Source organism: Dendrobates tinctorius, unplaced genomic scaffold (genome assembly GCF_039654945.1).
Source record: "Dendrobates tinctorius isolate UK_male_01 unplaced genomic scaffold, ASM3965494v1 ptg000055l, whole genome shotgun sequence".
NCBI lineage: Eukaryota > Metazoa > Chordata > Amphibia > Anura > Dendrobatidae > Dendrobates > Dendrobates tinctorius.
The window spans coordinates 526,231-552,133 of NW_027361723.1; the positions used below are offsets into that span (position 1 = coordinate 526,231).

At 46.5% G+C, this 25,903-nt stretch overlaps 1 pseudogene; it reads right to left on the reverse strand.

Moving 5' to 3' along the window:
* Positions 1-62: 62 nt before the first annotated feature.
* LOC141091691 (glutamine-dependent NAD(+) synthetase-like) lies at positions 63-25,711 on the reverse strand (annotated as a pseudogene).
* Positions 25,712-25,903: the final 192 nt, after the last annotated feature.

The window sequence follows — 25,903 nt, forward strand, 5'->3', positions numbered from 1 at the left end:
GCATTGCACAGGCGTGAGGAATAATGCAACTAATTCTCCTTCAGGAAATGCCACCGGGCGACTTATGCCTTCATGTGGGAGAGCTCCGACCTCCACAGATCGGTACGTGCGGAGCAGCTGATCGGGGTGGTGCCCACCTTTGTAGTTGTGGACGTGACCAGATCTACTCTAAGGTAAGCTTTCCTCAACTCATGGTGACTCCCTGAGCCATTAGTGAATATCTCCACACCGTCCAGACCCATGTCAATGTGAGGACTGCGGAAAAAAGAAAGATGGACGAGTCTCATTGCTATATGATTACGAAGACCAGGGTCCATACACCATGATGGCTGAGGGCAGCCGTGGGGCCCTTGACGGGAGGGTCCAGCCATGACTTGTCCTATCCCCAATTGGGCAAGGCTTCTTCTCCAGAAGAACGGCATTATCAGTGGATGCAGAACTGAACCAAGGGTCATGGCAAGGATGTGAATGGGGGAAAAATATGTCCGAACCTAGCACCATAATGACAGGCCCCTCTGTAACCTGTTCATCACTAGGTGATTTTTTTTCTGCCTTTTGGTGTGTTTTTTCACTCCCCTTCTATCAAGAGCTATAATTTTTTTCTTCTTGGACTTATTTTTTAGCAAGACAAGTTGTGGTTTTGAATGACACCATATAATGTACCGGAAAAAAAAATTCCAAGTGTGGAAAAATGGCGAAAAAAAATGCCATATTCTGTTGTATTGTATGGTAAAAATTACCTGGAGACAGGATTCTCCAGGTCTGTACAATTACAGCAATATTTCTGTAGTGTAACGTGTATATTTCCTTTGTTATTTTAGGGACTACAAAATAATTCAGAAATTGATAAAAAAAAAAAAAAAAAAAAGAAAGAAAAATAACTGGGGTTTTCGGAGTAAATTTTGCAGTTTTTCTATTTACGGGCCTGTTTTTTTTATTATGAGCTGATTTTTTTGTCGGTACCCTTTTGGGGTACATACAATGTTTATTCACATTTTTTTAAAAGATAGTGTCCCCATAAAAAAGGCCAATTCTGGTGTTTGGATTTTTTATTTCTCTCTTCATGGCGTTTATTGTAGGAGCTTAATTAATTATTTTTGTCCTAATAAAATGAAATTTTGCAGATGCAGCAATACCAAATATAACATTTTCCTGGGTCTCTCGTGTCGTGTTATGAGGGGGAGCTGATGGGCGAAATGGTGCCAAAATGACGTCATCTGTACTATGCGTCTTAAGCGTCGCTGTCAAAGATTGATGGCTGGATTTAAATGGTTAAACAGCAGTGACCAGAGCTAGCCCAGGCTGCCTATGCTAATAACAGGTGATGGCTGTATAACACAGCCAGCATCTGCCACGTATGGATCGGGCTCAGCTACTGAATCCGCCTCCATATTCCTGCGCCTGACGTAGGATGTACACAGACGTTTGCAAAGGGTTAAACTCTGATATGGGGGCACTTTCTTATTTGTGTGCCAGTTACCTGTTAGATGCCCACAGCTCTTCACAGATCTCAGACCCCAGGCAAGTGTCCTTGGTTGCCAAGACTGCATCACCAAATGGTACCGTGTCCTACAAGATAATGACAGCCGATTACCTTCATATCATCTGCTACCTATCACTACTAACAGATGTCAAAATGTTTTCTTTTCTTGCACAGGGCCTTTCACGAATACTAAATTGCCCATGAAGCCAAATAACCGGCTACATCGCCGAAAGAGCCGAAGAACCTTGTGGAAAACCAGTCAGCTCCGGCAGCTGAAAACCCCAAATTTTGGATATGAAAGAATTCAAAATTTTGGCAAAATGTGTAAGGAACCCATTTAGTTACAAATCGATTTGCTCATCTGTAGCCAAGAAAAGCTATGTAATAAAGGTAGCCAAAAGGAAATAGAAGTCAGACCTGTCCTGTGATCTTCTGGATAGTTCTCGGAAGAAAGTGATCCTCAATTTTTCTAAAAGGCAAGAAACGGCTGTGAGTTAGTTGTATGTCACATGCAGTCGCGCTCGTATCAGTCAGGGAACAGAGGACGTGGGTTAGAGGAAGAACCCTGCCTAGAAGTTCTAAGCGCAAGGCCGGGGTCCGGTCCCCGAGATTGTATGGATACTAATGGTCCTACAGCAGACACTGGTGGAGTAGTGGGCTGTAAATGCACTACTCCCATCTAAGACTTGGGGGCACAACAGCAACCTTGATAGTGAGTCGGGACTCAGGAGTAAGGAGTCCCCGAAGCAGGCTACAGCTGTCTACCGTACCGGGAGATCTTCACACCTAAAGGCGCTATAAGAGGAGACGTTCAGAAAGGCACATGTTGGCGGAGTGTGGAAGGGAGCATTCCATCTGGCCTGGAGGTTGATTGAGTCCCTGACCCGGAGGACACAGCACGGAGGCAGGCCCCTGTGTGTACTACAGACTGTGAGTAAAGATTTGGAACTACAAGCCTGGTGACCTCCATTGATTCTTGCGCCAACGCACCCAGCACCGCTACATCTGGGTACCAGCTTCTACACCGCTCGTGCCTCTCCTCTACCCCTACATTTACACTGCCCTGGTGCTACAGCTCCACCTGTGGGGAGATTCACCATCTTGGCTGCAACACACCACCAATCCCAGAGGATCTGCATGCAGCGTCGGCTCAACATCTCACTTGCTGAACACCAAAGGTGGCGTCACGAACTATTCCATTAATTACATTCCACCATTCAAACTTCCCCTATTAATTGGGTGCCCAGGGCCACGGACCAGGTCACCGCTGCTGTGACACATCCCGCCGACACCGGCCCGGTACCGAGTACCCCACGGCCCTGGGAGGGCGACCCAAACTTGGCATCACGAACAGGATGACGAGACCCGATGCCATCGGGTTCTGTGTGCCTAAGACTTAATGTTTTTGGAGATGTGCCGAAGACCCAATTTAATAGACTGTAAAATGAACATTGAAAATGGCCGCTGGCGCGGTGAAGAAGGGCGTGACAACATGGGAGGTCCTAAGCAAAGACCGCGAACTATCCTGTGCCTCCCCTGCCTGAATTACTATGCAACGGCAACATAGCCCACCCCCCGAGGGTTTCATATACTGGCTTGGTATGGAGGAGCTGGAAGAAGACGCCGCCCCAAGAAGGAGGAGCAGAAGTCAGTGGCGGGAAAAGAGCAGAGACAGGAAGAAGAACACCAGAACGCCATGATGGAAAGGGAAAAGGAGTCAGAAGAACAGGGGGAGGGGAAGCCACTCGCCCGCAGGCTACCCTTGCGGAGGCTACGACCGCTGATACATCCCATGCAGCGCCCACCACCAACTCACAACCGATATTGACATTGGATGAGCCCCGTCCAGAGGAGATATATGAGGGTTCCGGAGCAGAATGGAGGGCCGGGACCGTGTCCCCGTCTGGACCAGGCGCGGTTGCACAGGCCTCCATCGACGGCCCCGGCAGAAACTGGCCTTGCCCCTGCCCGAATCCAGCTGCGATCCACCCCATCGGCAACTCCTGGAGTTGCTGCCGCCGTCCACTACCAGGTACCGGAACCGCAGCTGGGAGCGCCAGGTATAATTACCGCTCCATGTCTGACCCTAGTTTGAGGACCGGAACCCATGAATAGGAATGGCCCCATTGACCTCCGCCGGCGACCCCCGACTGCAGTGCCGCTGGCTGAGGTTCCGATGGACACAGAAGAATCGGACTCCGAGGTAGCAGCGTCAACACCGGCTGAGTCGCTGACCGCAGCCGAAGTGCCATCGGTGGTAGCGGATATGCCATCCCCGCAAGCAGTTGACATTTCCATCGCCCTTTCAATTACCCCGACCAGTCCTTATCTCTCCCTTTGGGAGGCAGAGTACATGCAATGGGCAAGCAACCAGCGACAGGATGAAGACACCCAAAGTCCAGAAACCCCAGGAGGGGACAACAATTAGTCAAGATGCTTCTTTAAAATAACTCTCGTTCCCCAGGAGGGTATTTGCACCGTTGTACCTTTTGTTTCTTATTTTGACCATCATGGTTTAGTTTTGTTTTTTCCAGTTGTTGCCCAGTTGTATTGGCAGCTTCCCCACTTGAACTGCAGAGATCATGAACGCTGAATGGTCCAGAACGGTTATTGTATATAGTTTGCACCTCTTTAGGTGCTCTCTCTTGGTTTTACATAGGACTCTCTCTTCTTGAAGGAAGAATTACCTCAGCATAAGGACATTTCCAGACATGTTGGCCAGACCCGTGTCTATTATTTGCATTTATTGATAATGGTTAATATATTTTTGAAACAGAAAGCTAGAAAGTGATAATGCTTAATGACAGATTTTATAGTGAATGTTTTACAAATGTCGGAATTTAGTAAATGGTATACTAAAGAAATTTTGAAGTCCAAATGCCTTGAATGTGAATAAAGAATTGAAGTTACAGGTGATGAACCAGACACAAGCAGTTGTCATATAAGAAAGTAAGAGAATGTGTAGAGTAACAGAACAGAGATGTGTTGCTAGAAAAAGGTGAATTGATATTGAGTTGCTTCCATAGCACTTTAAATTAGGTAGCATAATTTTGAATTTAGATAGCTAGTTAAAACTGTTTGCAACGTTCAAGAAACCGTGCCTCCCACATTGGGAAGTTTAGTATAAGAAATGTTTATCAGCATTACAAAAAAATTTATATGTTCCTGCATTGTCAACTTTGTTTGCCTTGCAGCCTGCGGATGTGCTGTATTTCACGGGGGGAGTATGTGGCGCCCCTGAGGCTCAGTCGCCACAGAGGTACTGCACCTCCTCCTGAGGTGTGGTGCCCCACCATCCAGGTAAGCTGGAGGCTCCTGACCACGCTCCAACACCTGCATCCCACACAACACGGTAGTTCAGCAAAGCCACATTGCGACTCCCTGCTTGGAGTGTAGCTGAGCACCTTTGGTGGCTCCCTGCTTGGAACACGAAACGTGCTGGGAGGCGGGTGGAGTTAGAAATCATAAAAGAGCAGGAAGGTTTAGGATTTGAGGTCAGTCGTTCAGTCAGTCAGAGAGAGTCACTCGGTGAGAAGTGAGGAAAGAAGATCCCTGAGAGACAGATGGAGGAAGGAGGTACTGCAGCAGATCTCAGGGACCTGGGTCTGCTGGCACGGGAAAGGAAAGGAGAAAGACATTGAATTGAAACCTGATCTTCCATAAGAAGGAAAGACTAGTACGGAACGTAGGAGTAAAAGGGAACAGAGGACGTGGGTTAGAGGAAGAACCCTGCCTAGAAGTTCTAAGCGCAAGGCCGGGGCCCGGTCCCCGAGGTTGTATGGATACTAATGGTCCTACAGCAGACACCGTTGGAGTAGTGGGCTGTAAATGCACTACTCCCATCTAAGACTTGGGGGCACAACAGCAACCTTGATAGTGAGCCGGGACTCAGGAGTAAGGAGTCCCCGAAGAAGGCTACAGCTGTCTGCCGTACAAGTAGAGTTCTTGGGAACATCTGTCAGGAGGCACTCCAGTGTAACTCAGTACTGGGAGTACTTCACACCTAAAGGCGCTATAAGAGGAGACGTTCAGAAAGGCACATGTTGGCGGAGCGCTGGAAGGGAGCATTCCATCTGGCCTGGAGGTTGATTGAGTCCCTGACCCGGGGGACACAGCACGGAGTCAGGCACCTGTGTGTACTACAGACTGTGAGTAAAGCTTTGGAACTACAAGCCTGTGTCCTCCATTGATTCTTGCGCCAACGCACCCACCACCGCAACATCTGGGTACCAGCTTCTACACCGCTTTTGCCTCTCCTCTACCCCTACATCTACATTGCCCTGGGGCTACAGCTCCACCTGTGGGGAGCTTCACCATCTTGGCTGCAACACGCCACCAGCCCCAGGGGATCTGCACGCAGCGTCGGCTCAACATCTCACTTGCCGAACACAACAGGTGGCGTCACAAACTATTCCATTAATTACATTCCACCATTCAAACTTCCCCTGTTAATTGGGCACCCAGGGCCACGGACCAGGTCACCGCTGCTGTGATACATCCCGCCGACACCGGCCCGGTACCGAGTACCCCACGGCCCTGGGAGGGTGACCCACCATTACTTTACAATTGTTGGGGTCAGACCTCCAGGACCACCACTGAGCCCGAGAACGAAGCTGCAGTTCCCTTTACAGCCAGGTGGCTAAGAGCGCTGCTGTACAGGAGAGTGGCAGATCTACCGCCCCTTCTTTGTCAAAGCGGAGGGGGTCCTATAGGTCCAACAATCATAAAGTTATGGCAAATCTACGCCAAAAAAGTGAGAAGAATTTCAGAATGGGAAATTAGCTCCTATGTAATGGATTAGGCCGGGATCACACATGAGAGGAATACGGCCGAGTCTTGCATCTTAATACTCGGCACTGCCGCCGGCACTCAGGAGCGGAGCGTGCGGCCACATAGAAATACATGAAGCTGCACGCTCCGCTCCTGAGTGCCGGCGGCAGTGCCGAGTATTAAGATGCGAGACTCGGCCGTATTCCTCGCATGTGTAATCCCGGCCTTAGGTTGATAACATGGTTGTCAGGTTTTACCTTGACTTATTCCATGGTGTGAACCAGCGCAGCTCCCGGTAATTCCCAGCATTAGCCAACACCATTTTTGGTTGAATTAAAAGTATTTTCCTGGAAAACATACAGTCAACTCAGTAGAAAGTGATCTGAGAAAAAATACATAAAGGATATTAAATGCTTACAGTCAAGCAGTGCAGGGATTTGTCTCTCTACAAGATTTGGAGCCGGGTCTTTTTCCCGCCCGCTACAGAAAGAGGGGGCGGGTCTCTTGCCCCCTACAGAAAGAGGGGGCGGGTCTCTTGCCCGCTACATAAAGAGGGGGCGTTTTTTTTTGCTGGCTACATAAAGAGGGGGCGTTTTTTTTGCTGGCTACATAAAGAGGGGGTGGGTCTTTTGCCCGCTACATAAACAGGGGGTGGGTGTGTCTTCTTCCCGATACAGAAAGGGCGGCGGGTCTTTTTTCAGCTACAAGAGGGGCGTGTCTTTTTCATTCTACAGGAAGAGGGGGTGGGTCTTTTTCCTGCTAAAGGAAGTGGGTCGTTTTCCTGCTACAGAAAAAGAGGGCAGGTCTTTTTCCCACTACGGGAAGCCGGTGTAGGTCTTCCTTTCTCTGATTCTGCTCTCTTGGCAGTCAAACTGCATACAAGTATAAGAGAGACACAGGGCTTTTAGGCCACGGCAAACAAGTCAGTAGACAATGCCAGGAGCAAAGCATGCTGGAAACAGAGGCTAAAGAAGTTCCAGCTACTATAGTGCTGGCAGAATGCTAAGAAAGAGAAACCACCGACTGAAAAGGAGTGGAAGGCAAGTTATATAATACAAAAATCACAACCATTTCTGGACATATTAGACTGATAGGTGCACCACAAGTTGTTTCTACAACTATCAGACCTAAGCAGTCATGTGCCACACATATCAGACCTACGTAGTCACGTGACACAGGTATCAGACCTATGCAATCATGTGACACTTATGAGGCCCATGCAATCATGTGACACACATATCAGACCCACGCAGTCATGTGACACACTTATCAGACCTATGCCGTTATGTGACACATTTATCAGACCCTCGCAGTCATGTGATACCTAAATTAATCCCATTTTAGATTCAGGCAAAAATGCTAAATGATGTGACCTTCATAAAAATGCAGGAGTTCTCATTTCCATTTATTATCACTGGCAAATGTAATGGAAAAAGAGTTTTACCTGTTGAGGAATATGACTCTGCAGTTATAACGCACATTTTTGTGCATCACCGGCCTGTAATAAACAGGAAACGTTCATGATTTGATAAGCAGATTACACACATATAGCACTTTATATAAAGCCAGGGTTCCCCACATATAGTATATGACATCATTAGTATAGGGCCTCCTAGAAGTTTTAGGACGCAGTAAGTGAGGGTAGCCATTAGTACTGGCATCTTACCTTATCCACAGGATATACAATAAATTGCTGGGGATTTGATCACTGAGACCCCACTAATCATGAGAGTGGGGGTCCCAGAGTCCCTAGTGTGAATGAAGCAGTAGTGAGCATGTGCGGCCACCACTCCCATAGAATGTAAACACAACGTTGGTCGCACATGCTCACTACCGCTCTATTCATCACAAGGACATTGGGACCCCATTCTCCAGTTTGGTGGGACATTTCAGCAGCTGAACCCTCAGTGATCAAACGTTTATCACCAATCTTGTGTATATGGGGATAAATGTTGGCTATGGGACAAGCCCATCAAAAGGTACCTATCACCTTATCCCTGTATGTCAGGGGTGGGTGTATGGACTGAGCACAGGAGCAAAGCCCACACATACCCGGAGGAGCGTCTGTTGCGTTACACATGCCAAAAAGTACTCTAATGAATGTCACCATGGTCAGAAGGACTTTAGGCCGAGACCTCACGAGAGAACAATCATGCCTGCCAATATGCCTGGGATCAGCTGACCATCTTGTGAGTATATGGCACTGCTGACCTGCCGCTGATGACTGGGGAAGGATCTGTTCCTGAGATCTCCAGGCACAAGACTCATCGCATCCCCTTCCCCCAGCTCCTTCATTCAGTAGTGACCTCGTCTCCAGACCCCTTTCCCATGCGGTTTTCTGACCTCAGCATTAAATCCTTCATACTCACATGCCCACATCGCAGATGATATCAGCGGTCACCGGAGACTCCAGGAGTTTGGCCAGAACTTGAAACGAATGCAATATCGTATCAGACTCAAAAAAAATGATCCGAGCAGCCATACCCACTGTAAGGAAAGAAAGAATATTCATAGAATCATAGAATCATAGAATCATAGGGTTGGAAGGGACCTCCTGGGCCATCTGGTCCAACCCCCTGCTCAAAGCAGGATTCGCTAAATCATCCCAGTCAGATGTCTGTCCAGCCTCTGTTTGAAGACTTCCATTGAAGGAGAACTCACCACTTCTCGTGGCAGCCTGTTCCACTCATTGATCACTCTAACTGTCAAAAAGTTTTTTCTAATATCTAATCTGTGTCTCCTCCCATTCAGTTTCATCCCATTGCTTCTAGTCTTTCCTTGTGCAAATGAGAATAAAGTTGATCCTTCTACAATGTGACAGCCCTTTAGATATTTGTAGACAGCTATTAAGTCTCCTCTCAGTCTTCTCTTTTGCAAACTAAACATTCCCAAATCCTGCAACCTTTCCTCATAAGACAGGGTTTGCAGACCGGTCACCATTCTGGTCGCTCTTTTCTGAACTTGCTCCAGTTTGTTGATGTCTTTTTTAAAATGTGGCGCCCAAAACTGGACACAATATTCCAGATGAAATGCACAAACAAGAAGTATTCAGCTCACCCCTCTTCACTCCTGATCACACCTCCGACGCACGGAAACACCCTGACCCGGGTGTATAGTGCATGCACAACATAAAGAAGGATTTTTCCAGCGTCTCCAGGAGATAAAATAATAATTGTTTTATTGAGAATATAAAATCTTCATACCATCAGGTAAAAACGACATAAAGAGGCGTATGGAGGGGAGCAATTTCCTACGCGTTTCACCCTGAAATTTTTTGTTGACTCTTTTGATGTGGAATTTTTTCTTCAGAAGTGTGGAGTTAGCATGGGAGGGAAATTTTCCCCCTCCCTTGCTAACATTGTGGTCGCCATTTTTGAAGAATTTTATATTTTTGATGATGATAATAATTTTTCAGAACATATAATTTTTTATACACGTTATTTTGATGATCTATTATTTATCTGGAAGGGAGATGTTGCTACAGCACATTCCTTCATAAATCATCTCAATCAAAATTCTTTTAACCTTAAATTTACTTTTTCAGTCCATCCGTATACCATCAATTATTTGGATGTGACTCTTTATGGTAACCACAACATAATTGACATTCTTCCCTACCATAAGGAAACTGACTCCAATTCCATTTTGTTAGCCAGCTCATGTCACCCTCCACATACGGTGAAAAATATCCCCATTGGAGAATTGATCAGACTTAAACGTAATTGTTCTAGGTCTGATCTTCTCCCACATGAAACTAATAAAGCTATTACCAAACTTAAACATAGGGGGTATTCCAACTGGTGTCTGAACAGAGCCCAAAAGATAGTGAATCAAATTGATAGATCGGATCTTTTTTCAGACCATCACAAAAATAAACACAATATCAATCATCAATTAACTTTTTCTACCAATTTTTCTACGCAATTCAAGGATATTGTAAAAATAATACAAAAACATTTACCGATTTTATCACAGGATAATTTACTTTGCCATATTCTAGAAAAAATAAAATTAATTTCGTAGCAAAAAGGGCGCCCAATTTAGCCCATATTTTGTCACCTAGTTTAGTAGTCAGTAATAATAATAAAAAAAGTAATTCTAAAAATTGGTTATCATGTACTGGCTTTTTTGGCTGTGGGCATAATTTTTGCATTTCATGTAAACATGTTAAGAAATGCAAATCATTCACTTCTATGTTTACTGGTTTAACTTACAACATTAGGGATTTTATTAATTGTAATACCCCTAATGTTATTTATCTTATTGAATGTACTTCTTGGTCAATTCAATATGTAGGTTGTACGACTTGTCCTCTTAAACAGCGGATACGCAGACATATGTCTGATACACTAAATCCTTCCGCAGTGAATGTTTCTGCAGTCTCGAGGCACATTGTTACTATTCATAATAGGTGCCTGGATTCCCTTACATTCATTGGCATTGAAAAGGTGTACAAACCAACTAGGGGAGGGGACCACCGCAGAAAGATTCTCAATCCAGAGTCTTTCTGGATCTACAAATTGGGCACTAGAGTGCCGCATGGTATGAATAAGAGGAGAGATCTAATCATGCAGTATTCTTAGGCATCCCTTTCTCTTCCATGTTACCCTATTTTCCCCATAACAAAAGAAAAGGGAATATAAGTAGGAAGAGGGAAACAAAAGCAGGAAGAAGTAACAGGGAAAAAGAAAAAAAAAAAAAAATGGCAATTTTTTTTTTTTTTTTCCCTTTTTGACAATAAATTGTACATAAATTGTTTGTGAATCGCAAGACTCTTGTTATAACACCATCAAAATATACTATAGCTTCTTTATAACATTAATGTGTGTTTTTTAACTGTTTACATTATACACTAGTATTTTTTCTTTTTTTTCTTTCTTTTTTCCTCTCATCTTTTTTGTTATTACAAATTTTTTTTGTGTGTTGGTCTCCATCCTTTGCACAGTTGATTTAAATTTGTTTTGTTTTTTTTTTTTGTTTTTTTTCATGCTAAACGAATGGGTGTGTTTTTCATCTAATTGGTTCACCTGTTTTCTTGATGTGTTTAAATATTTGCTTGGAGACCTTTCTTACGCATTCCATGATTAAGCCCTTTCAGGGTGAAACGCGTAGGAAATTGCTCCCCTCCATACGCCTCTTTATGTCGTTTTTACCTGATGGTATGAAGATTTTATATTCTCAATAAAGCAATTATTATTTTATCTCCTGGAGACGCTGGAAAAATCCTTCTTTATGTTGTGCATACAATATTCCAGATGAGGTCTGACCAAAGAGGAGTAGAGGGAAATAATGACTTCACGTGATCTAGACTGTATGCTTCTGTTAATACATCCTAGAATTGCATTTTTGCTGCTGCATCACACTGTTGACTCATATTCAGTCTGTGATCTATTAGTATACCCAAGTCTTTTTCACATGTGCTGTTGCTTAGGCCTATTCCTCCCATTCTGTATATGCTTTTTTCATTTTTATTGCCCAGATGTAGTACTTTGCATTTTTCCCTGTTAAAAACCATTCTGTTAGTTGCTGCCCACTTCTCCAGTTTATTTATATCTTTTTGAATCCTCTCTCTCTCTTCTCTAGTATTAGCTATCCCTCCTAGCTTTGTGTCATCAGCAAATTTAATCAGTTTACCCGCAATTCCTTCATCTAAATCATTGATAAAGATGTTGAACAATACAGGGCCCAGGACAGAGCCCTGTGGTACCCCACTTGAGACTTTCTTCCAACTGAATGTGCAGCCATTTACGACCACTCTTTGGGTCCGATCACTAAGCCAGTTATGAATCCACCTAACAGTTGCCTTGTCCATTCCATACTTAGTCATTTTTTCAATAAGGATTATATGAGATACTTTGTCAAATGCTTTGCTGAAGTCAAGATGTATATAATATATTCTAAATATATTATCCCCAGGTATCCAGGGGAGTATAAAAAGGGGTCAGCCACTGTTCCAGATGATCAGGATTCCCCATCCTAGTTTTAATTATCAGTTTTTAGAATGAAGTTGGGCCAGCAATCAAGTGATTGCTGCGGATCCAGCCTTATAGAAGCTGCCAATGGCTGTATTTCTCCCACAGTGACCTCTACTGGGGAAATTTAGTATTACATGTCAGACATTTAAACGTACACTGATCAGCCATAACATGTGAAGAGAATAACATCTATTATCTCATAACAATTGCATCTGTCAGGGGTGAGATATAAAGCAGCAAGTGAAAAGTCTGTTTTTAAAGCAGATGTTTGTTTTGGATGCAGAACAATTGAGCAACTGTATGGATGTGAGCAAAATGAAAAAAGCCAAACTTTTATAACGAGTAAACTTCAAAAGAATAAGGCTATGTGTGCACATTGTGTATTTGCTGCGTTTTTTACGTGCGTAAAAGGTCCAAAAACGCAACGAAATACTTATGCATAGAGTTGAGCGAAACGGGTCGAAAAATTTTAAAAGTCGCCGACTTTTGGCAAAGTCGGGTTTCATGAAACGAAACCCGACCCTAGGATGTGGTCGGCCACGAGGTCGGCGACTTACGCGCCAAAGTCGCGTTTCAAAAGTTTGTTTTGCGCTCTTTTTCAGCCAATCAGGATCCACGGACACTGTGGGCAACGTGATGACATAGGCAGGGGTCAACACCATCTTTGAGAAGGGCATGCAAGTGATTGGCTTGCTTTGGTGGGCGTCACAGGGGGTATAAAAGGGCGTGCATGCCGACCGCCATGTTACTCATGCTGATCTCAGAATAGAGAGAGCTGCTGCTGCTGCTGATTTTGTAGGGAGAGCGTTAGGCAGGGAAGAAGACACCAAAAACTGCTTCTGCTGCTAGCGATTTTGCCTGTACAACACACCAGTCACTGTGTGTGCAGTGCAAGGGGAGGCTATATAGTGGTGTATCAGTGGTGTTGGTTGTTGGGCTGCCTTCTAAGGCTTCCTGACATTCCTGCATTGCTGTTTACCCACTGCTCCGCAAACTGCTTTTTTAAAAGCAATCCCAAAATTTTTTTTTTGTCCTGCTGAGAAGAAAAAAAAACTGCTTCTGCTGCTAGCGATTTTGCCTGTACAACACACCAGTCACTGTGTGTGCAGTGCAAGGGGAGGCTATATAGTGGTGTATCAGTGGTGTTGGTTGTTGGGCTGCCTTCTAAGGCTTCCTGACATTCCTGCATTGCTGTTTACCCACTGCTCCGCAAACTGCTTTTTTAAAAGCAATCCCAATTTTTTTTTTTTGTCCTGCTGAGAAGAAAAAAAAACTGCTTCTGCTGCTAGCGATTTTGCCTGTACAACACACCAGTCACTGTGTGTGCAGTGCAAGGGGAGGCTATATTGTGGTGTATCAGTGGTGTTGGTTGTTGGGCTGCCTTCTAAGGCTTCCTGACATTCCTGCATTGCTGTTTACCCACTGCTCCGCAAAACTGCTTTTTTAAAAGCAATCCCAATTTTTTTTTTTGTCCTGCTGAGGTACTGAGCGTGCATTTTTTCACACCATACAGCGGTGTACGCTCCTCACACAGTACCGTGTAACGGCTGTTATCACAGCCACAGTGAAGCTATCAGTGTGTTACTCTGTGAGAATAAAACGAGGACATGTTCCGTTCTTACAGACCTGCACTCTAGGGAGATTCCTATTCTGCCCAATTCTACATACACCTTGTAGTTTGTGATACACTAGCCAATTTCTGCCTGTGACATAGCGCTGTGATATTCAGTGGGCCTCACACAATCCATAAGTGTCCAGTGTCCACAAGTGTGTGCAGAAATTCAAAATCTCCCTTATCGTCTAGTCACTTTGGTCACAGCTGTGCCATCGAGCCTGTGACAGAGCGCTCAGATATTCAGTGGGCCTCACACAATCCAAAAGTGTCCAGTGTCCACAAGTGTCTGCAGAAATTCAAAATCTCCCCAGTCCTATAGACACCTTGTACCTTGCTTTACATTACTATATAGTTTGTTGGATTTTGTCTACATTTCTACCAAAAATGAGGAAGGCTGGTAGAAGAGGCCGTGGAATTGGGCGGGGGTTGGCAGCTGGTAATGATGGTGTTGGTGGTGGATCTGATGGTAGTGGCAAGAGCAAAATAGGACCAAATGCAGGAGGTGTTGAGCCTGCGTCATCGTCTGGCTACATAAGGCCTCGAACGCTTAGTTTTCTAGGAGTTGGCAAACCGCTTTTAAAGCCAGAGCATCAGGAAAAAGTTTTGTCTTACATTGCTGACTCAGCCTCCAGCTCTATCGCCTCCTCTTCTTCAGTTGTAAAAAGTAAAAGCACTGAGTCGTCATTGGAGGCTCATGTTCATGAACCACACCTTTCCTTGTGTCCTTCACCCCAACCAAGATTGAAGGATGACGCAGGCCATACTACTGATTACTCCATGGAGCTGTTTTCACATACCATGCCTGAATTATCAAGTGAAATGGTGAATTACCCAGGCCAAGATGAATCTGACATGGAGTGCACTGATGCACAGCCGCTGATGGATGATTCTGCTGGTACATTCACTCAGAGCACTACATTGTCCTCGCAGTGTACAGAGCCAGATTCTGACCCTGATGAGACTCAGGTGCCCCTTCCCGCACACTATACCACCATACACGGTGACACAGAGGAAGGTGCACATGACATAGAAGAGGAGGTGATGGATGACCCAGTTGTTGACCCAGATTGGCATCCATTGGGGGACGAGGGTGCTGCTTCCAATAGCTGAGATGAGGAGCATCCACAGCAGACATCGACATCGCAACAGCTGTTATCTGGCAGGCCCGAAGCACTCCAAAGACAGGTTCCAAACATCAAAAGAGTTGCTGGACAGCTTGTCCAGAGGGTCAAAAGATCACAGCGTGCTAGGCCGCAAAATGTCTGCCAAAGTAGGAAGAGTGCAGTGTGGCACTTTTTTGAACAAAATCCTCATGATCAGGCCAAGGTTATCTGTAAGAAGTGCGCAAAGACCTTTAGCCGAGGGAAAAATCTGAAAAATTTGAATACCAGTTGCATGCTTAGACATTTAACCAGCATGCACTTGCAAGCGTGGACACAACACCAAACCTCAAGTGCCACATGTGCAACTGATCACAACGAAGGTAGTCATCAACGCTACATTGTTTCCCCCACTGTAAGCCCACCGGTTAGCACAGCAGCAAATGTTGAGGTGTCGTTGCAAGGCCACAGCAGTCAGGGAATCCCACTGTTATATCAACGAAAGACTGATTCTAGGCCATCAGAAAGAACAACAACTCCATCACCATCAACCCTCTCTCAGTCCGCCCTGTCCACCGCTACTTCCACCATATGCAGTTCTCAAGTCCAGCTCACCCTCCCAGACACTATGAGTAGGTCAAGAAAGTACTCAGTCTCTCATCCGCGAACACTGGGTTTGAACGCCCACATTGCCAAACTAATCTCGTTTGAGATGATGCCCTTTCGGTTGGTGGAAAGCACAGCTTTCCGCGAACTCATGGCCTATGCAGTACCACGCTATGACCTACCCAGTCGCCACTTCTTCTCTTGCAAAGCCATCCCAGCCCTCCACCATCATGTGAAAGACCACATTGTCCATGCACTCAAGCAGTCAGTGAGCGGAAAGGTGCACCTCACAACTGATGCATGGTCCAGTCGGCATGGCCAGGGCCGTTACGTGTCCATCACTGCGCACTGGGTTAATGTGGTGGATGCAGGGTCCACAGGGGACAGCGGTGGTGGGACAGTGCTGCCTAGCCCACGGTATAGGAAACAGTTGGCTGTAGACGTTCGACCCTCCTCCTCCTCCTCCTCCTCCAGAAGCGAAAGCTCGTCCACAGAGCGCAGTCGTACGAGCACTCAATCTGCAGCTGCCACTGTTGCACACGATGTGTCCCCCTATCGAGCAGCTAGTGGAAAGCGTCAGCAGGCTGTGTTGCAGATGATGTGTTTGGGCAACAGACACACCGCCGAGGTGCTGGCCGAGTACTTGAAACGACAAACTGAGTCATGGCTGGGCAGTGTACATCTTGAGGCAGGCAAGGTAGTTAGTGATAACGGCCGTAATTTTGTGGCAGCCATAGCCCTTTCAAAACTCAGCCATATACCTTGCTTGGCTCACACCTTGAACCTGGTAGTGCAGTGCTTCCTCAAAAATTATCCGGAGTTAACAGCCCTGCTCCAGAAGGTGCGAAGACTGTGCGCGCACATCCGCCGGTCGCCTGTACACTCCGTTCGTATGCAGAAGCTGCAGCGATTGCTCCACCTTCCCAACCACCGCCTCATTATCGACATTGCAACAAGGTGGAACTCCACCCTGCACATGGTGGAGCGGCTGTGCGAGCAGAGGCAGGCCATAATGCATTTGCGGGAGGATACACGGCCAGGCACTTTGAGAGCAGACATGGAGTTGACAGGTGTGCAGTGGTTGAAGCTGAAAGACCTCTGTAAAGTCCTTCAGTGTTTTGAGGAATGCACACGGCTGGTAAGCGCAGACGACGCCATCCTAAGCATGAGCATCCCACTTATGCGTCTGCTCATGCAAACTTTGACGCACCTTATGGAGCAGGCATCTGCAGCCAATGTTGATGAGGAGGAAGAGGAGGAGGGAATCCTTGATGACATTCAGCCATTGTCTGCTCAGGGACCTCTCCTGGACGAGGTGGAGGAAGAAGAGGAGGAGGAGGATGATGGGGATGATTACTTAGGGGAGGAGGATGCATCTCGTGGGGCAAGTGAAAATGTTGGCGTGGCAAGGTCTGGTACAGGGTTTGTGCGTGACTGGAGGGATGTGGATTTGCCAGAAAGTGCTCCTCCAACCAGCACTCGCAGTGCATCATTGACACCGGGAACATTGGCCCACATGTCAGATTATGCCTTGCAGATCCTAAAAAGGGACCCACGCATTGCCAAAATGATGAACGATGACGACTACTGGTTGGCCAGCATCCTGGATCCACGCTATAAAGGCAAATTACAAAACATCATGCCACAGGAGAACCTTGACCTAATATTGGCTAATAAACAAGCAACTCTGGTAAATCGGTTGCTTGAGGCATTTCCAACACACAGCAGCGGTGATGGTTCTCACACGAGCCGTACGGGCCGGGGGCAGCTTGGCAGAGGTGTTCGTGGTGCACACAGCAGAAGTGGCGTTGGAGACAGGGGTTTCATGACAATGTTGTGGACTGATTTTTCAAATACCGCTCACACAACTGGTAATACTGCATCGATGGAAAGTGACAGGAGACAGCAGTTGTCAACTATGGTTACAAACTACTTTTCCTCCCATATCGATGTTCTCCCACACAGGTCATTCCCCTTTGACTATTGGGCCGCTAAACTGGACACCTGGCCTGAATTGGCCCAATATGCCTTACAGGAGCTCGCTTGCCCAGCTGCAAGTGTGCTATCGGAAAGAGTCTTCAGTGCAGCTGGATCAATCCTGACAGAAAAAAGGACCCGTCTGTCAACCCAAAATGTGGATGATCTAACCTTCATTAAAATGAACCACGCATGGGTTTCCAAGGATTTTGTCCCACCTTCCCCTGATGACACATAGGGTGACAGAAAAATGGCTTGCTTTGGTCCACCTCTTCCTGGTACTTCACCTATTTCGCCTTTTGCATCAGCTGAATGTCCAACATCAACATATGCCACTTTCTAAAACTCCCTAACTGTGCTGCCTCCCCCCCCAATGGCCAGGGTCACCACCTAGCGCACGACACCGTGCGAGTGCCGTTGCCCTGGACAGGTGGGTAGGCCGACTCTTGGGTGCGGGCACTGGCACAGGGTCCCTCATAGTGCAATCAAGTGTCTCTGACGGTGGTGGTGCACACCCGCCGTCAGACACACCGCTGTACTATGAGGGGCCCAGTGCCAGTACCGACGCCCATGAGTGGGCCCCCCTTGCTTGGGCAGGGCCCCAGCATTTGCAATCTTTACCTCTCCCTGCTCCTCTGCTGTGTAATCTGGGCCATCAAATCCATACTGTGCCTGACACAGTCTGAGCCTGCCTCCTGATGTATAGACATATATTTTGAATCTGTACGCTATCCATACATGTTATCCGGGGATACGGTACCCTTTCTCACCTTTGTGCAATCACCTGCAAGCCATACTGGGCCTAACACCGTCTGAGCCTGCCTCCTGATGTATAGACATATATTTTGAATGTGTACGCTATCCATACATGTTATCCGGGGATACGGTACCCTTTCTCACCTTTGTGCAATCACCTGCAAGCCAAACTGGGCCTAACACCGTCTGAGCCTGCCTCCTGATGTATAGACATATATTTTGAATGTGTACGCTATCCATACATGTTATCCGGGGATACGGTACCCTTTCTCACCTTTGTGCAATCACCTGCAAGCCATACTGGGCCTAACACCATCTGAGCCTGCCTCCTGATGTATAGACATATATTTTGAATGTGTACGCTATCCATACATGTTATCCGGGGATACGGTACCCTTTCTCACCTTTGTGCAATCACCTGCAAGCCATACTGTGCCTAACACCGTCTGAGCCTGCCTCCTGATGTATAGACATATATTTTGAATGTGTACGCTATCCATACATGTTATCCGGGGATACGGTACCCTTTCTCACCTTTGTGCAATCACCTGCAAGCCATACTGGGCCTAACACCGTCTGAGCCTGCCTCCTGATGTATAGACATATATTTTGAATGTGTACGCTATCCATACATGTTATCCGGGGATACGGTACCCTTTCTCACCTTTGTGCAATCACGTGTAATCCATACTGGGCCTGAGAACGGCTGGCGAGCTGTTAAGCAAGCTACAGCACCTGTGGTTTGCACACGCAAGTTTTTCATTTTTTCAGGAATGACGGTTAGGCCTAATTCCGGAACTGCGGTTGACCTGCACTTACTGGGAAATCATCGTTCGCGGGTAATAATTGTAATCACAGATCCCCATCACTAACGTTGTTCAGCGGGTTATCTTCACCTGTAAGCGACAAACGCTGGCCTTTTCAGTGTAGCGCACATGCAGCCACGGACATGTAAGGGCATGACACACCAGTTATTGGCCAATCTCATGTGCCAGAGCCTCACGTGTCCCTCTAGTAAGCCGGACTTGGACCGCGGGGCATGACGGAGTCTCGTTTGTTAACGGAATTAAGCTTGCAATGTGTGCATCTGTTCTGTAGCTGGCATGGTTGAGGTTTCCCAGGTGGAGTCGAATTAAACCGTAGGCTCCACTCCTGGTGGTGCCCTTCTGGACATTCCTTTAAGGTTCAGCTTTGCAACCATACTGCCCACGTAAAACAAACACTTTGCCTTCATGAACGCTGTTTGGAGGGTCATGACTCGTGGGAATAACGCCGCCCAATCAGTTAACCTGCTAGAGAGATCGTTCGTTGCTCCCAAGCATGACATCACACTCCCTAGGAGGAAGGTAATGCCACTGTGGCGACTGTACTCCTGGGGGCGACACAAGTGCACTGATGCCCAGCCACTGCTTGATGAATCTGCTGGTACATTGACCCAGACCACTACATTCCCCTCGCACTCTACACAGCCTGAATCTGACCCTGATGAAACTCAGGTTACCCTTCCCATATACAGTTCCATCTTACACGGTGACAAAGAGGAAGCTGCAGAAGAAAGTGCAGGTTCGGCCCACCCGCCATCAGACACACCACCGTACTATCAGGGGCCCTGTGCCAGTGCCGTCGCCAACGAGTGGGCCTCCCCTGCTTGCTCAGGATCACAGCACTTGCAAGGTTGAAATACTGTGCAGTGAGATGGAAGATGGGGACGACGAGGAGTCCAGACTAGTACAGGGATTCCCTAGCGAGGAGACTTATTTGATTGTTTTCAATGTTGGGACAGCTATTTTTGGGGAGCACTATACTCTGGAGAATGATAGATGGGGCCCACCATACACTGGAACATTCCAAAGGTGGACATCAGACACTGGAGCAGCATTTACAGGGCCCATTATACACTAGAGCATTAGAAATGGGGCCCATTATGTTTGGAGCATTATTTGGGCCCATAAGACAGTGGAGCTTCATCCATGGGGACCAACATATACTGTAGCATTATGTGGACCTCATCATATACTGTTTCAAACATTATATGGGACCAATGATTCTGTATGGAGAAATAGATGGGCCTCGTCATGAGATGTAAAAAGTGAAGTATTTTTCATTGTACTATACCGCTATTTCTCTGCCGTATCGGGGCATGATGAGTTGTGGTATGTGTTAAAGGGGAGCTCTTTCGCCCAGGGCACATGAAAACCTGGAGCCAGCCCTCCCCCCCCACAACTTTAGCCAAATAACCCCCATTTTTCAGTGCGTAACTTGTATTATGAAGTTAATTAAGGTTGACAAGCTTAAGTAAGAAGAATTGATGCTTTTGGCATTCAAATGGGCACTGTAGGTGTGTTTCCTGTCCTCCTCTCACTGCCGACTTTTATTCCCCATTGACTTACATTGGGTTTCGTGTTTCGAGACGACCCCGACTTTTCCCTATAATCGGACGATCTTGCTCGACCCGACTTTTGGAAAAGTCGGGTTTCACGAAACGAAACTCGACCCTAAAAAACCAAAAGTCGCTCAACTCTACTTATGCACGCTTATTCAATGACAATCCTGAAGTGCTGTGCACATGATTAGTAAATTTCCGTCCGTATTTGCAGTGCGTTTTTTTTCTGCAGCATGTCAATTCTTTTTGCATTTTTGACCCATTGAATGCACAGGAAAAAATGCATGTAAAAACGCACCAAAGAAGCAGCATATTTTTCCGCAGCATTTTTGCTGCCAAGAGATGCAGAAACCTTGCAGAAATTTCTGCAAGCAAATACGCAATGTGCGCACATAGCCTTAGCCTTGTGGTCTGTGCCCGGTATACGGCGGGCCTTGTGGGCTGTGCCCGGTATACGGCGGGCCTTGTGGGCTCTGCCCGGTATACGGCGGGCCTTGTGGGCTCTGCCCGGTACACGGCGGGCCTTGTGGGCTGTGCCCGGTACACGGCAGGCCTTGTGGGCTGTGCCCGGTACACGGCGGGCCTTGTGGGCTGTGCCCGGTATACGGCGGGCCTTGTGGGCTGTGCCCAGTATACGGCGGGCCTTGTGGGCTGTGCCCGGTATACGGCGGGCCTTGTGGGCTGTGCCCGGTATACGGCGGGCCTTGTGGGCTGTGCCCGGTATACGGCAAGTCTTCTGGGGCGTGCCCAGCTTACAGCGGGTCTTGTGGCACATGCCGGGCATACAGCAGGCCTTGTGGCACGTTCCCAGTATACAGTGGGCCTTTAGGCGTGTGCCCGGTAGACGGATGGCTATGTGGGGTGTGCACAGTATACAGCGGGACTTTTGGGCTGTGTCCGGTATATTTCGGGTCTTGTGGGGTGTTCTCGGTATATGGCGGGTCTTGTGGGGTGTGCACAGTATACAGCTGGACTTTTGGGCTGTGTCCGGTATATTTCGGGTCTTGTAGGGTGTTCCCGGTATATGGCGGGTCTTGTGGGGTGTGCACAGTATACAGCGGGACTTTTGGGCTGTGTCCGGTATATTTCGGGTCTTGTGGGGTGTTCCCGGTATATGGCGGGTCTTGTGGGGTGTGCACAGTATACAGCGGGACTTTTGGGCTGTGTCCGGTATATTTCGGGTCTTGTGGGGTGTTCCCGGTATATGGCGGGTCTTGTGGGGTGTGCACAGTATACAGCGGGACTTTTGGGCTGTGTCCAGTATATTTCGGGTCTTGTGGGGTGTTCCCGGTATATGGCGGGTCTTGTGGGGTGTGCACAGTATACAGCGGGACTTTTGGGCTGTGTCCGGTATATTTCGGGTCTTGTGGGGTGTTCCCGGTATATGGCGGGTCTTGTGGGGTGTGCACAGTATACAGCGGGACTTTTGGGCTGTGCCCGGTATATTTCGGGTCTTGTTGGGTGTTCCCGGTATATGGCGGGTCTTGTGGGGTGTGCACAGTAAACAGCTGGACTTTTGGGCTGTGCTCGGTATGCGGCAGATCTTGTGGGGTGTTCCCGGTATATGGCGGGTCTTGTGGGGTGTGCACAGTATACAGCTGGACTTTTGGGCTGTGCTCGGTATACGGCAGATCTTGTGGGGTGTGCTAAAGAGACAAGTCCAATCCATGGAGGCCACAACAAGCAACGCACAGGATATAAAGGATCCGCTGCAGATGTCTTCTGACGTCAAAACTTAGATCAGCACAAGGGAAAAAATACACAACAAGGGTAGTTTTAAGGTTATGGCTGATTTGGTGTACCAATACCTGGGCAAACAGGTCCATAATACACAGTCCTCCTGAGCACGGGCCCAGCCCTCTGTTTGGAAGGGGTTTTTGTAACCGTGGTTACACAATGCTATACATCCATATACTGAACCTTCAACCTAAAAACTGCACAGGTTTGTGTATTTAGCTGAAGGGACTCAAAGTACAAACTTCCCTCAGAGTCCCTTTACCCCACGATATTAAACAGTACTATACATTTCGGATGCACGGTCACCACACCTAATGTCCTCCATTCTGCTGCCTTTGTCTTTCACTATGGCGACGACAACACGGCCACCACAAAGGCTTGGAGGGAGCTGTGGAAAGTCTGAACCATTTCTAACTCGGTTTGCCATAGAGGAGGACGGTGTTGTGTCCATTCCACAACAGATGACAGGCAGGTGAGGCGGGTCCAGACTCTCCATAGCGGTTCACGTGCCTCTGCGGCGGCCATTTTGGGAAAGAAGAAAACACAGCACCGATCTGACAGATAGAGGCAGCGGCAACAAAACGAAGAACATTATGTAAAAGTGACTTCACATGAGAAATGTATAGTCACATCTAATGTCATTGTGGAACGTCACTTTAATTTACCAAAAAAACTCACCAGATTTCAAGCTCCGGCCCCAGGCGATACCGCGCTCCCTTCTCTTTTGCAATCTTAATACCTGAAACATAGAAAAATAAATGTCTAAAATATAAAAGGGACTGAAGCAGTATAGCAATGGCCAGACCCTGGGAGAGGCTTTTTCACTCACACTAGGCCTCATTGCTATGGGCAACAGAGACAATCAGAACTCAGCTTTCATTTTCTAAACTGCTCTGGTAAAATGAGAACTGCGCTGTGATTGGCTGCTGGGTTACAAGCACCAAAAAAGCTTATTAAGGAAAAAAACTGTATGAAGGAGGCCTCGGGCGGGGTCATTGAGGAAATTCTGCTGCGTTTCTGCACAGTTTAGGCTGTGTGCCCACGTAAGCGTTTTTTTTGCGTTTTTTAAGCATTTTTTTCCTGTAAAATCGCATTAAGCTTCCCACTCTTATAATGCATTCCGCAATTTTTGTTCACATGATGAATTTTTCTCCGCAAAAAAAACGCATCACGGAAAAAAAACGCAGCATGTTCATTAATTTTGTGGGAAATAAACGCATTTCCAACTATATTCAATGAGAATTTGGATGCTCCGGAAAAAAAAACCGCGGAAAAAAAAAACGCAAAAAAAGATTGTCACCCATTTTTTGGTCTGTGTGCTCATATTGTGCCACCAGTATAAAATCCATTTTTCATATACATATATACGGTGCATTTCCAAGATTCTCCTACCCATTAACAACATTAACAGAAATCCAATGTTTCCATTTTCTTTTTATCGGCCGGAGTCATTATTGCATTTATGCCTTTTTTCTTTTTTTGTCTAGCTTTTGCTGTTCTTTGCCTGATTTTAATTTGCACCTTATTCTTTTTTTATTTTGAGCCTTTTGCCCAATTTCAGATGCATCAGACTGACTTTTTGTTATGTTCATCGTTGTGGACGGGATTTGAGGTTTCTGGATATTTTCAGCTTAATTATTAACTGCGACTCTTTAAAAGGTTGATGTGTTTTCCTGTTTAACTATGTAAAATTTCAATAAATATGATTTTGGAAAAAAAATAAAATGTGGCAACATTTTTGTGCAAATGTCCTCCCCTTTGGAATGATTTTTTTTTTTTATGCCTGAAATTTTTTGTGCCCAAAATGCGTGATTTTGGCAGAACATACAACTTTTTGCTTAAAAAAAAAAAAAAAAGCTGCATAAAGATTAAAAGCAAAAAATGGCATTTTTGAGCTTGTGAAAAATTCATGAACCCATGTGTGCCGTTTTGGAAAATTTGGTGGGAAAAAAAATGAAGAAAAAAAAGGGGGGGGGGCTTAAAAATAATACTGCAAATTATGAATCCTGCCCATACTCTGAACACTCTTTTAGTGTCTAAGGCAGGCCATTTTACATTTCTGAGAGGGAGTGGGGGGTCCAGAAGTGGTGATAATGGGGTCATGTGGCGTCTTCACAGCAATTCAAAACCCCCATGATCATGAGATGGAAGCCAACCACATTCCCCGATCTCGGCAGGACTGGCCAACCGTTTCAGGGTAAGTGCACACAGATTTTGGAGAGCTGCGGTTTACCTGCGGATTAGCCTGCGGTCTTACACCTCACAATGGATAAGGTGTGAAACCGCTGCGGAAAACGCACAAAGAATTGACATGCTGCGGATTGTAACCCGCGGAAAAATCCGCAGCATGTGCACAGCGTTTTCCACTTTACCATTGAAAACAAAGGTACTGTAAAACGCACCAAAATCTGCAGCGGACCCGCAGGTCCAGAACCGCTGTGGATCTGCAGCAGAATCCGCACCGTGTGCACACAGCCTCACGTGTATTGGGGTCTTTTGGCTTTGTCAGAAAAAGGACTGGACAGTCGGCACTTCAGCGCCTGATACTATTATTTCCAGGGGATCTAAGCTTTCTTCTCTCTCCCCTGTGTAACCCATCATTGATAGGTCCCGCACTCACGTGTATGGGTGCTGGGGGTGGTTCGGGGAGATAACTTTTTTGCTGAATAAACATGCCCCTTTAATTTTTGTTTGCTTAGTTTTTTTTGTTTTCCTTAGTGTGGAGGGGTCTTCCAGTAGGAATGAGAGAAGTTAACTCCTCAGACATTCCATGAAAGTGATAAGTTGATTTTACTAGGGAATTTCTGGGAAATGGGTGAAAATATCAGAACCATTAATATATTTTATACATATATAATTTTGCAGATTTTTTTTCTTGCATTATTTTTCTTTTGTAATAAAAGTTTTCTAATAAACTTTCTGCATCAGTGTTGCTCTTTTGCTTCTTATGTCATGTATAAATTATGCTGTAGCACAATTATACAAATATTTTCTATGGCACAGTAATACAGAAGATTGTATCACTGTGTCACTGCTGCCCACTGACCCTGTCACTGACTCTGTAAGATCCTATGGAGATTCCCTTCACAGTCCAGAGCCCATTGGTTTAGGGAGCAGGTGGCCAGTGTGACCTTCCTGCCCATGGTCAGAGTGCCAGGCTGTGCAGACTGTGCTGCCTCCTGGGTGACAGCAGCTCCAGCAGCAGCACTTCCTGCTCAGCCTGACACCTCCCTGCAGCTGCACATCACTTCCTGCCTCACACAGGGTTCATAGCTGCAAACAGCAAATGATCTCAGATTTCCAGCTGCTGTGGGCATGCTGATTGCTGAGCTGTCACTCTACATTAGTCAGTGAGCCACACATTGGGGGGTCTGAGATCTGAGCTGCACAGCTATTTTAACACCTTCATTTCTGCACGTTTTCTTTTTCCTCCCCTTTTTTTTTTTTTTGCAAATCATTAATTTTTTGGAGGGATTGTTCTTGTTCAGCACAATGCAGTTT